Source organism: Lissotriton vulgaris, chromosome 2_1 (assembly GCF_964263255.1).
Source record: "Lissotriton vulgaris chromosome 2_1, aLisVul1.2, whole genome shotgun sequence".
NCBI lineage: Eukaryota > Metazoa > Chordata > Amphibia > Caudata > Salamandridae > Lissotriton > Lissotriton vulgaris.
The window spans coordinates 1,105,228,980-1,105,240,052 of NC_141687.1; the positions used below are offsets into that span (position 1 = coordinate 1,105,228,980).

The 11,073-nt window shown below is 40.3% G+C and overlaps 1 pseudogene; it reads right to left on the minus strand.

The window, feature by feature from the left end:
* Window positions 1-9,731: 9,731 nt before the first annotated feature.
* On the minus strand, window positions 9,732-10,793 carry LOC147731678 (18S ribosomal RNA; annotated as a pseudogene).
* Window positions 10,794-11,073: the final 280 nt, after the last annotated feature.

Below are 11,073 nucleotides of genomic sequence, written 5' to 3' on the forward strand. Positions count from 1 at the left end.
CAGGACATTAACCATGAACAAACTCTGTAAGACATAATTGTTACATAAAATTATAATAGATGTAAAATTACTATCACATAATTACTACTGAACTAGATTAACGTTTGTTTGCAAATTCTATTGGTACTTAGTACATTCGTCATTCCAAATTTATGGTGAACCGCTCTAAGAAAACTACAAATTAGACAAGCTACCTATATTTATAAATGGCTGTTAGAAAGATACATACACAGAAAATGATTTGGCATACAGTACCCTCTGATTGATTAATTTAGTTTAAACAGGATAAACAAACTTATTCCAGTCGGATAGTTTCTGTATAAGATGTTTCACATTATGAACAATTACCTGGTTTCATTTCAACTTTAATTGGTATAACGGTTTTTAAAGGAGCATAAGCACATATTTACTCTCTGTCAATATATAGGTACAACGTATAGTTAAAATACAGAAATGGATGATGGCTTCTTTATTATAATGTATACAGATGTCTATCGCTAAACTGGTTATCAGCCAATAGCATTAATCTACTAGGTAGGGGGGGGAAAAACAGAAAGATAAAAGAAAAGATAAGAAAAAGTAAAGTAGATAAGTTGCGAACAATTATTATTATTATTTATATCACACCTAACTAGCTAAGTTAAGATGACGTATTTTTGTTTCAAGAAATGGCCCATAAGCCATACTGAAAAATATTACATTCTTACCTATTGTGCTGCATTGAGCGGGGACAAGTATTGAATCTGTTCTTTAGTATGTTCAAGTTATTGGAACAAGGTCAATAAATCCTAAAAAGAGGTGGATATAATCACTATAGTGCATAATATAATAAAACTAGATGTCTTGAATCAATAAAGAATGTTTGTATTGGCCTTCTCTTAATATTGTTCCATAATTCTTACCCTAAAATTAGAGAGTTATGAGTCCCACACTATCGATTCCGGACTTTAAAATTGCTGGCAAAGTGGTTACTTAAAGGACTGTTTGGGCTACCTATCGAAACAAGAGATGGTACGCAATTAAGATTAGGATATAAATCACAAACACTCTGGTAATTGTCAGAGTGTGGCTACCGTTGCTTACCGTGCGAGAGGAGGGAAGTCACTCGCGGGAAGTAACAAAACTGGATGGTAACAATAAGTTTTGGCAGCTGCAGGGCTCCTAACTGCAAGGATAATAGTATTCCAATTACACATTGCTGAACTTGGTGTTTATACGATATTGAGTTTAGCGTTTTACAAATCGGTAGCTTCAACATACCTTTCTAAATGAGGAGGGGTTGCCCTCGCCAAATTCGATAAATGCAGAAGGGCGCCGAATTTTGAATCAAGGTACTGCTGAGCAGTAAACTTTATCACGGTGTTTTAAAGGGCGCGTCAATACCCAATTAAGTCCTATGGGTGGAGGACAAAGGGTGTTACTTAAATAGGAGAGACTTCCAAAGAAGTTTACATGGACGTTTAAAATGCAAAATGAAAAACGCTTACCGTGAGTGTTTTTAAGAGAAAAAGGAGAGGCGCCACTTCTAAATGAGGTCGCATTCACTTGTGCACGTATGTGATGCCGCCTTGATAAAAACAATTCCTGTTTAAGACAGAAGGCGTTTTAAGTTTAGCATGCGTTTTAAGCAAAGGTCAGAAGATTTAACTAGCCTAACCGGGGATTGAAGAGGCTTACCGAGAATGCTGATAGTAGCCAGCTGCATCCGGGGGTCTGCCAACGGGTCAGTTTCCACAAAGAGAGCGACTCTGGTAAGTCGACTGTGGTTGGCTTTTATTTGCGCGATGTTAATTGGATGGCTATTCCTTTGCGTGTTTCTTTAAAGGGACCGAGCTGTATTATCGTGTTGCATGTCAGTTTTTTTACACCAGAAGCAAAGCATTGGTGAAGCACACGCAGCAAAAACAAACACTGCTTCGAGGGGTAAACAAAAAACTTTGGACAAACTGGTGCATATATATCGACTCAATGTTTTAATTTCTGGACGGCAAATAAACTAGATACATACATTTAGGTTCAAATAAATTTATATTTATTTTTAGGTTAGCCTACATTTATATTGAAGAAAAAGGGGGGTATGCAATTAGTTACCTATGTGTAGCCAACCATGAGTCCTAAATGGGAAAATTTCAGCAATCTAAATCAGGAGATCAAAACAGAAGGTTTATAAGATGGCATTCTCCCAGGGCAATTCATTGTTGAGTCCCCGGATGAAAGTGTTGAGGGAGAAAATCCAAAACACTTCACGTTTCTTGCGTATCTGTTCTCCTCCCTTATTATTAGGAGTATTAATTTTCTCAAGTATACGCCATCTCAGATCTGACGGGGCATGATTATAGTCATTATAGTGAGCGACGAGAGGTGCAGATACTTTCTTAGTTTTGATAGCGGATCTGTGCTCTGTTAGCCGGGTCTTTATGGTTCTGGAGGTTTCACCTACATATCCTAAATTGCAGGGGCACAAGAGCAAATACACCACATTGCTGGTGTTGCACGTCCATAAATCACTAGCTTTAATATCATAACCATTTAGTTGAAATGATTCTCCTGTTAGGATGTCCTTGCAAGATTGACAGGAACCGCATCTGGAGGTGCCTTTCACTGGATTGGATCCTTGTATAGATTTCTGTATAAAAGGAGGCCTTTCAGAGGTACCTTTGTGTCTTGATCTAACAATAAGATCTTTAAGATTCTTATTCCTGCGGTGCGCAAACATAGGTTTATTCAGTTTGGGTTTTGAGTGTTCTATGTTTAACAAGTGCCAATTAGCATTTATTATTTGCCTGATGGTAGCATTCATGGTAGAGTGTCGTGTGACACACACCAATTTCTTTTCCTGGGTCTCATTTTTAGGTTTCAAAAGTGCATCCCGATCATAAAATCTAGCTCTCTTATAAGCTTGTCGGACTAATCTGTGCGGATAGCCTCTATCCATAAATTTTTTCTTCATTATTTCAGATTGTGTGTCATAGTCCTTAATGCTGGTGCAATTGCGCCTTACTCTGAGAAACTGTGAAAATGGTATTCCGTCTTTTTGGCTCCTAGGATGGTAGCTCGAGAAATGGAGCAAAGTATTTCTCGAGGTAGGTTTGGTGTATAGATCTACTTCTAATTTTTTATCTCCGTTCCTAATGTATATATCCAGGAATTCAACTTTTGTAGTGTCATACCTAGCAGTGAAGTGCAGATTGTCATCTGCAAGGTTGATCCATTCTAGGAATTCCCCAAGAGTCTGTTCCCCACTGGTCCAGATGAAGAAAATATCATCAATATACCTGTACCAGTGGGAAACAGACTCGTAGAATGGGGCCATCTCATTGTAGATGTTACGTGCCTCGAAAAGAGCCATATATATATTGGCTATCGAGGGGGCCATGGCCGCCCCCATGCTGACACCCTTGATCTGCTGGTACATACGATTACCAAATTGGAAAACATTCTCCTGTAATGCTATTGACAAACACTCATGGACAAATTGTTTATTGCACGGTATTTGGTGGAGGTCTATGAACCACATGGTCGCATCTAAAGCGCCATTCTGCGGGATGTTACTATATAGCGCTTCAACATCTAATGTAACAAGGAGGTCTTTATTTTCATTGAATTCCAGGTTTTCTACTTTCGTTATTATCTCCCCAGTGTCCTTAATATAGGATGGAGATAAGGATATGTAGGGTCTTAATATGTTGTCAACATACTTAGAGATCGCTTCAGTGGGGGTACCAATAGTAGACACTATTGGTCGATAAGGTGGATCATGTTGGTTCTTGTGCATCTTGGGCAAACCATAAATGCATGCTAGTTTACCCTGAGAGGTGTTTAAAAATTCATATTCTTTTTTGGTTATAACTTTTCTGTCTAATGCTCTTTTTGTTGTTTCACGAATCTTTCTCATCACTCTATTAGTTGGGTCATTTGTAACTTCCTTATAGAAAAGGTTGTCATTGAGCATCTGAAGCATGTTAGTCTCATATGTCTGGCAGTCTATAAGAACAATACCACCTCCCTTATCGCTACTTTTTATGATTAGGGATTTGTCATTTTTCAAATCACTCAAAGAGTCATATTCTTCTTTTGTGATATTGTACCTTGGTTTAGGTATGAATCTTAAGGCCTGTTCTAATTTAGCAAGAACCACCTTCTCAAAGATGGCTACCTCAGGACCTACCTGATCCGATGATGGTGTAAATGTAGAGGGCAGGGCTACAATGTTGTTCACAATGTCTTAGATAATGAAGACATTGTGAACAACCAAGGTACAATATCACAAAAGAAGAATATGACTCTTTGAGTGATTTGAAAAATGACAAATCCCTAATCATAAAAAGTAGCGATAAGGGAGGTGGTATTGTTCTTATAGACTGCCAGACATATGAGACTAACATGCTTCAGATGCTCAATGACAACCTTTTCTATAAGGAAGTTACAAATGACCCAACTAATAGAGTGATGAGAAAGATTCGTGAAACAACAAAAAGAGCATTAGACAGAAAAGTTATAACCAAAAAAGAATATGAATTTTTAAACACCTCTCAGGGTAAACTAGCATGCATTTATGGTTTGCCCAAGATGCACAAGAACCAACATGATCCACCTTATCGACCAATAGTGTCTACTATTGGTACCCCCACTGAAGCGATCTCTAAGTATGTTGACAACATATTAAGACCCTACATATCCTTATCTCCATCCTATATTAAGGACACTGGGGAGATAATAACGAAAGTAGAAAACCTGGAATTCAATGAAAATAAAGACCTCCTTGTTACATTAGATGTTGAAGCGCTATATAGTAACATCCCGCAGAATGGCGCTTTAGATGCGACCATGTGGTTCATAGACCTCCACCAAATACCGTGCAATAAACAATTTGTCCATGAGTGTTTGTCAATAGCATTACAGGAGAATGTTTTCCAATTTGGTAATCGTATGTACCAGCAGATCAAGGGTGTCAGCATGGGGGCGGCCATGGCCCCCTCGATAGCCAATATATATATGGCTCTTTTCGAGGCACGTAACATCTACAATGAGATGGCCCCATTCTACGAGTCTGTTTCCCACTGGTACAGGTATATTGATGATATTTTCTTCATCTGGACCAGTGGGGAACAGACTCTTGGGGAATTCCTAGAATGGATCAACCTTGCAGATGACAATCTGCACTTCACTGCTAGGTATGACACTACAAAAGTTGAATTCCTGGATATATACATTAGGAACGGAGATAAAAAATTAGAAGTAGATCTATACACCAAACCTACCTCGAGAAATACTTTGCTCCATTTCTCGAGCTACCATCCTAGGAGCCAAAAAGACGGAATACCATTTTCACAGTTTCTCAGAGTAAGGCGCAATTGCACCAGCATTAAGGACTATGACACACAATCTGAAATAATGAAGAAAAAATTTATGGATAGAGGCTATCCGCACAGATTAGTCCGACAAGCTTATAAGAGAGCTAGATTTTATGATCGGGATGCACTTTTGAAACCTAAAAATGAGACCCAGGAAAAGAAATTGGTGTGTGTCACACGACACTCTACCATGAATGCTACCATCAGGCAAATAATAAATGCTAATTGGCACTTGTTAAACATAGAACACTCAAAACCCAAACTGAATAAACCTATGTTTGCGCACCGCAGGAATAAGAATCTTAAAGATCTTATTGTTAGATCAAGACACAAAGGTACCTCTGAAAGGCCTCCTTTTATACAGAAATCTATACAAGGATCCAATCCAGTGAAAGGCACCTCCAGATGCGGTTCCTGTCAATCTTGCAAGGACATCCTAACAGGAGAATCATTTCAACTAAATGGTTATGATATTAAAGCTAGTGATTTATGGACGTGCAACACCAGCAATGTGGTGTATTTGCTCTTGTGCCCCTGCAATTTAGGATATGTAGGTGAAACCTCCAGAACCATAAAGACCCGGCTAACAGAGCACAGATCCGCTATCAAAACTAAGAAAGTATCTGCACCTCTCGTCGCTCACTATAATGACTATAATCATGCCCCGTCAGATCTGAGATGGCGTATACTTGAGAAAATTAATACTCCTAATAATAAGGGAGGAGAACAGATACGCAAGAAACGTGAAGTGTTTTGGATTTTCTCCCTCAACACTTTCATCCGGGGACTCAACAATGAATTGCCCTGGGAGAATGCCATCTTATAAACCTTCTGTTTTGATCTCCTGATTTAGATTGCTGAAATTTTCCCATTTAGGACTCATGGTTGGCTACACATAGGTAACTAATTGCATACCCCCCTTTTTCTTCAATATAAATGTAGGCTAACCTAAAAATAAATATAAATTTATTTGAACCTAAATGTATGTATCTAGTTTATTTGCCGTCCAGAAATTAAAACATTGAGTCGATATATATGCACCAGTTTGTCCAAAGTTTTTTGTTTACCCCTCGAAGCAGTGTTTGTTTTTGCTGCGTGTGCTTCACCAATGCTTTGCTTCTGGTGTAAAAAAACTGACATGCAACACGATAATACAGCTCGGTCCCTTTAAAGAAACACGCAAAGGAATAGCCATCCAATTAACATCGCGCAAATAAAAGCCAACCACAGTCGACTTACCAGAGTCGCTCTCTTTGTGGAAACTGACCCGTTGGCAGACCCCCGGATGCAGCTGGCTACTATCAGCATTCTCGGTAAGCCTCTTCAATCCCCGGTTAGGCTAGTTAAATCTTCTGACCTTTGCTTAAAACGCATGCTAAACTTAAAACGCCTTCTGTCTTAAACAGGAATTGTTTTTATCAAGGCGGCATCACATACGTGCACAAGTGAATGCGACCTCATTTAGAAGTGGCGCCTCTCCTTTTTCTCTTAAAAACACTCACGGTAAGCGTTTTTCATTTTGCATTTTAAACGTCCATGTAAACTTCTTTGGAAGTCTCTCCTATTTAAGTAACACCCTTTGTCCTCCACCCATAGGACTTAATTGGGTATTGACGCGCCCTTTAAAACACCGTGATAAAGTTTACTGCTCAGCAGTACCTTGATTCAAAATTCGGCGCCCTTCTGCATTTATCGAATTTGGCGAGGGCAACCCCTCCTCATTTAGAAAGGTATGTTGAAGCTACCGATTTGTAAAACGCTAAACTCAATATCGTATAAACACCAAGTTCAGCAATGTGTAATTGGAATACTATTATCCTTGCAGTTAGGAGCCCTGCAGCTGCCAAAACTTATTGTTACCATCCAGTTTTGTTACTTCCCGCGAGTGACTTCCCTCCTCTCGCACGGTAAGCAACGGTAGCCACACTCTGACAATTACCAGAGTGTTTGTGATTTATATCCTAATCTTAATTGCGTACCATCTCTTGTTTCGATAGGTAGCCCAAACAGTCCTTTAAGTAACCACTTTGCCAGCAATTTTAAAGTCCGGAATCGATAGTGTGGGACTCATAACTCTCTAATTTTAGGGTAAGAATTATGGAACAATATTAAGAGAAGGCCAATACAAACATTCTTTATTGATTCAAGACATCTAGTTTTATTATATTATGCACTATAGTGATTATATCCACCTCTTTTTAGGATTTATTGACCTTGTTCCAATAACTTGAACATACTAAAGAACAGATTCAATACTTGTCCCCGCTCAATGCAGCACAATAGGTAAGAATGTAATATTTTTCAGTATGGCTTATGGGCCATTTCTTGAAACAAAAATACGTCATCTTAACTTAGCTAGTTAGGTGTGATATAAATAATAATAATAATTGTTCGCAACTTATCTACTTTACTTTTTCTTATCTTTTCTTTTATCTTTCTGTTTTTCCCCCCCCTACCTAGTAGATTAATGCTATTGGCTGATAACCAGTTTAGCGATAGACATCTGTATACATTATAATAAAGAAGCCATCATCCATTTCTGTATTTTAACTATACGTTGTACCTATATATTGACAGAGAGTAAATATGTGCTTATGCTCCTTTAAAAACCGTTATACCAATTAAAGTTGAAATGAAACCAGGTAATTGTTCATAATGTGAAACATCTTATACAGAAACTATCCGACTGGAATAAGTTTGTTTATCCTGTTTAAACTAAATTAATCAATCAGAGGGTACTGTATGCCAAATCATTTTCTGTGTATGTATCTTTCTAACAGCCATTTATAAATATAGGTAGCTTGTCTAATTTGTAGTTTTCTTAGAGCGGTTCACCATAAATTTGGAATGACGAATGTACTAAGTACCAATAGAATTTGCAAACAAACGTTAATCTAGTTCAGTAGTAATTATGTGATAGTAATTTTACATCTATTATAATTTTATGTAACAATTATGTCTTACAGAGTTTGTTCATGGTTAATGTCCTGATGAAGACATATTGTATATGTCGAAACGCGTTGACTGAAGACCATTTAACCTTCCTTTTATCTAATTTGTGAATACATATGTATCAGTTCTTTTATCAATTGTGACCAATGTGTCTAATTTTTATCCCCTTTTTTATCAAATTAAACTATAAATATTCTTTCTAACTGAACTAGTCTGTTTGTTTTATCTATTGTGTACCTTCCTTAGTTTATGCCTGGGAGTGTTTTTTCAAATACAACTTCTAACTATGGCATGTTTTTAAAAAGCAATATATACTGAAGGTAGATTTGTCCCATTGGTTCCTCAGCCAAGCACATACACCAGATCCACAACTAGGTGTGACCTCTGCAGCATCTAGAGTCCCTGGCTTGTGCAGCGGCCCAAAGCCATGCTGGTGGGCTGGGGGTATCGCACCCCCTGACAAGGTTGGAGGCAATGGAAAGGAAGAGCTGGGTGGCACATCCATCCTACACATCCCCACCCAGAGGAGCCAGGGGTCCCCTGGTGGCCCTGGCTCCATCTCATCCAGGCTGCCCTGCTGCATGAGAAGGTCCTCTCCTCGGTCACCTGAAAGCCGGTCCAGCTGGGATCGGATGCAGGAAAGCCCAGGGTGGCAGGTCCTTCAGGGGTGGCCCCAGCCTAGGGAGGCACAGTCATTTGGTTCCACACTGCTGGGTTGTGCTGGGTGAGCCTGGGTTTTGTCTCGGGTGGGATTTCCATTGTGCTGATTCCAGAGGGGCCAGGGCGCCCCTGTCTCCTCACGCATACTTGAGTCAGGTCCTCCGGCCTCCGGGGTGGAGGAGCCCACTCTGCACCCGGTCCTTGCCCAAGTACCCCGGGGGCTGCAGACTGCTTCACTGGCCAGGGAGCATAAGGGGGGGGGGGGGGGGGGGGGTCGGGCCCAGTGCCTATTATGTGTTTTCCATCTGGGAGGCGGCTGAGGGTTTAGGGCTGGCACTCTTCACCGCTCTGGCCTCTTTGTCATTAAAGATGATTCAACCACTGAAACCTGATTTTTTCAGTGTAGCAAGCATGCAGCAAAGGATATCAGGGGGTATCACGGACCTGTTATCTCTCGATCTTGTGTGGCTGAACACTACTTGTCCCTCTAAGAAGTTGGACGCCGACACCTGGGGCTTGCGGAACTAGTTAGCATTGAGGAATCTTGTTTGTTATTGGAATTAGGCAGACAAAATGCTCCACCAATTAAAAGCAGCAATGCACCACCACCCACTGAATAAAGAAAGACCTATAAATCTGTCAATCCTTTCTGTGTACGGGTGGCTGAGGTTTACAGTGTTGAGTTAAATTAAGCTGCAGACTCCACTCCTGGTGTTGCCCTTCAGTCAATTCCTTTAAGTTTCAGCTTTGCAACTAGATATCCACCAGAAACTAAACATTTTGGTTTTCCGGAAGCTGCTCTGCAGGTCATGGGATCATTTATGGTTGGAACTTCGATGTTATCTGATCATCTTTGAACCACTGACTTTCGTTCTTCATTAATGAAAACATTCTTGACAAATGCTTTCACTTTGGTTTGTCTTGTGCCTGTCCAAAAATTCACCTCTAGGGGCACAATATAAATGCTGCCTGCTGTCCCTCTAAATCATGGCCCGGTTCCAAAAAGCAACAAAATAGAACTAGAGTCCTACTCCAATATTCCTATTTGAAGTATTCAGGCAACTGGCCTGCTTTGAACACTAATTTTTTCAAAGTAATGGCTTTGCACACCCAGGACACTCCATCAAGAGCATCAAGGGGGAGCCGAGAGGCAGGGCCTGGGACAGGCGGTAGCTCGCCTAACAGCAGACGGCCAGCTCAACCCCAAGATCCAAATACAAGCTTTTTAACTGCAGCAACTTTAATATATGCTTTTAGAGCTAGAATTACCATGGCTGCTGGCACCAGACTTGCACTCCAGTGGATCATCGTTAAAGGATTTAAAGTGTACTACTCCAATTACAGGGCCTCCAAAGAGTCCTGTATTGTAATTTTTTGTTTCTACCTCTACGAGTCAGGAGTGGTGAATTTGCGCACCAGCTGACATTTTTGATGTGGTAGCCGTTTCTCAGGTCCCTCTCCAGAATTTAACCCTGATTCCTCATTATCCATGGACACCATAGTAGGCACAGAAAGTACCATCAAAAGTATGCATTGTCGCCCTCACGGGGACGAGCGATGAGCACAAGGTTTTCCAGAGTCACCAAAGCGGCTGGGTGACCCCGGATTGGTCATGGTCTGATTACTGCACTCATCCCGGAGGTCAGCACTCGTCGGTATGTATTAGTTCTAGAATTACCACAATTATCCATGTAACAGATGGAGCGATGAAAGGAACCATAACTAATTTAATGAGCCATTTGCAGTTTCACTGTACCAGCCATGTGTACTTACATGTGCACGACTTAATATTGGAGACAAGCTCATGCTACTGGCAGGATCAACCAGGTAGCCATCCCTGTTGGATGTGGTTTAGAAATGCATTGTCATGGGTACTCAACTTCTGCCTCCAAAAACTCATGTGCGGAAAAGGACCCTTCTGCCCACAGGGTTTCATTGGGGTGTTCACTACAAAGGCAGGCGCAGGAGGTATTATACCAAGTTCTTTAGGGTATCCCTGCTTGAGCATGATTGGGAGAATATGGAAGGTTCACCATAAAATCAGGAATGTACTGCTGTTATTCTTAGTAGCTAAATTGGTATGTGTCTTAAAGTCAAGAGTATACTA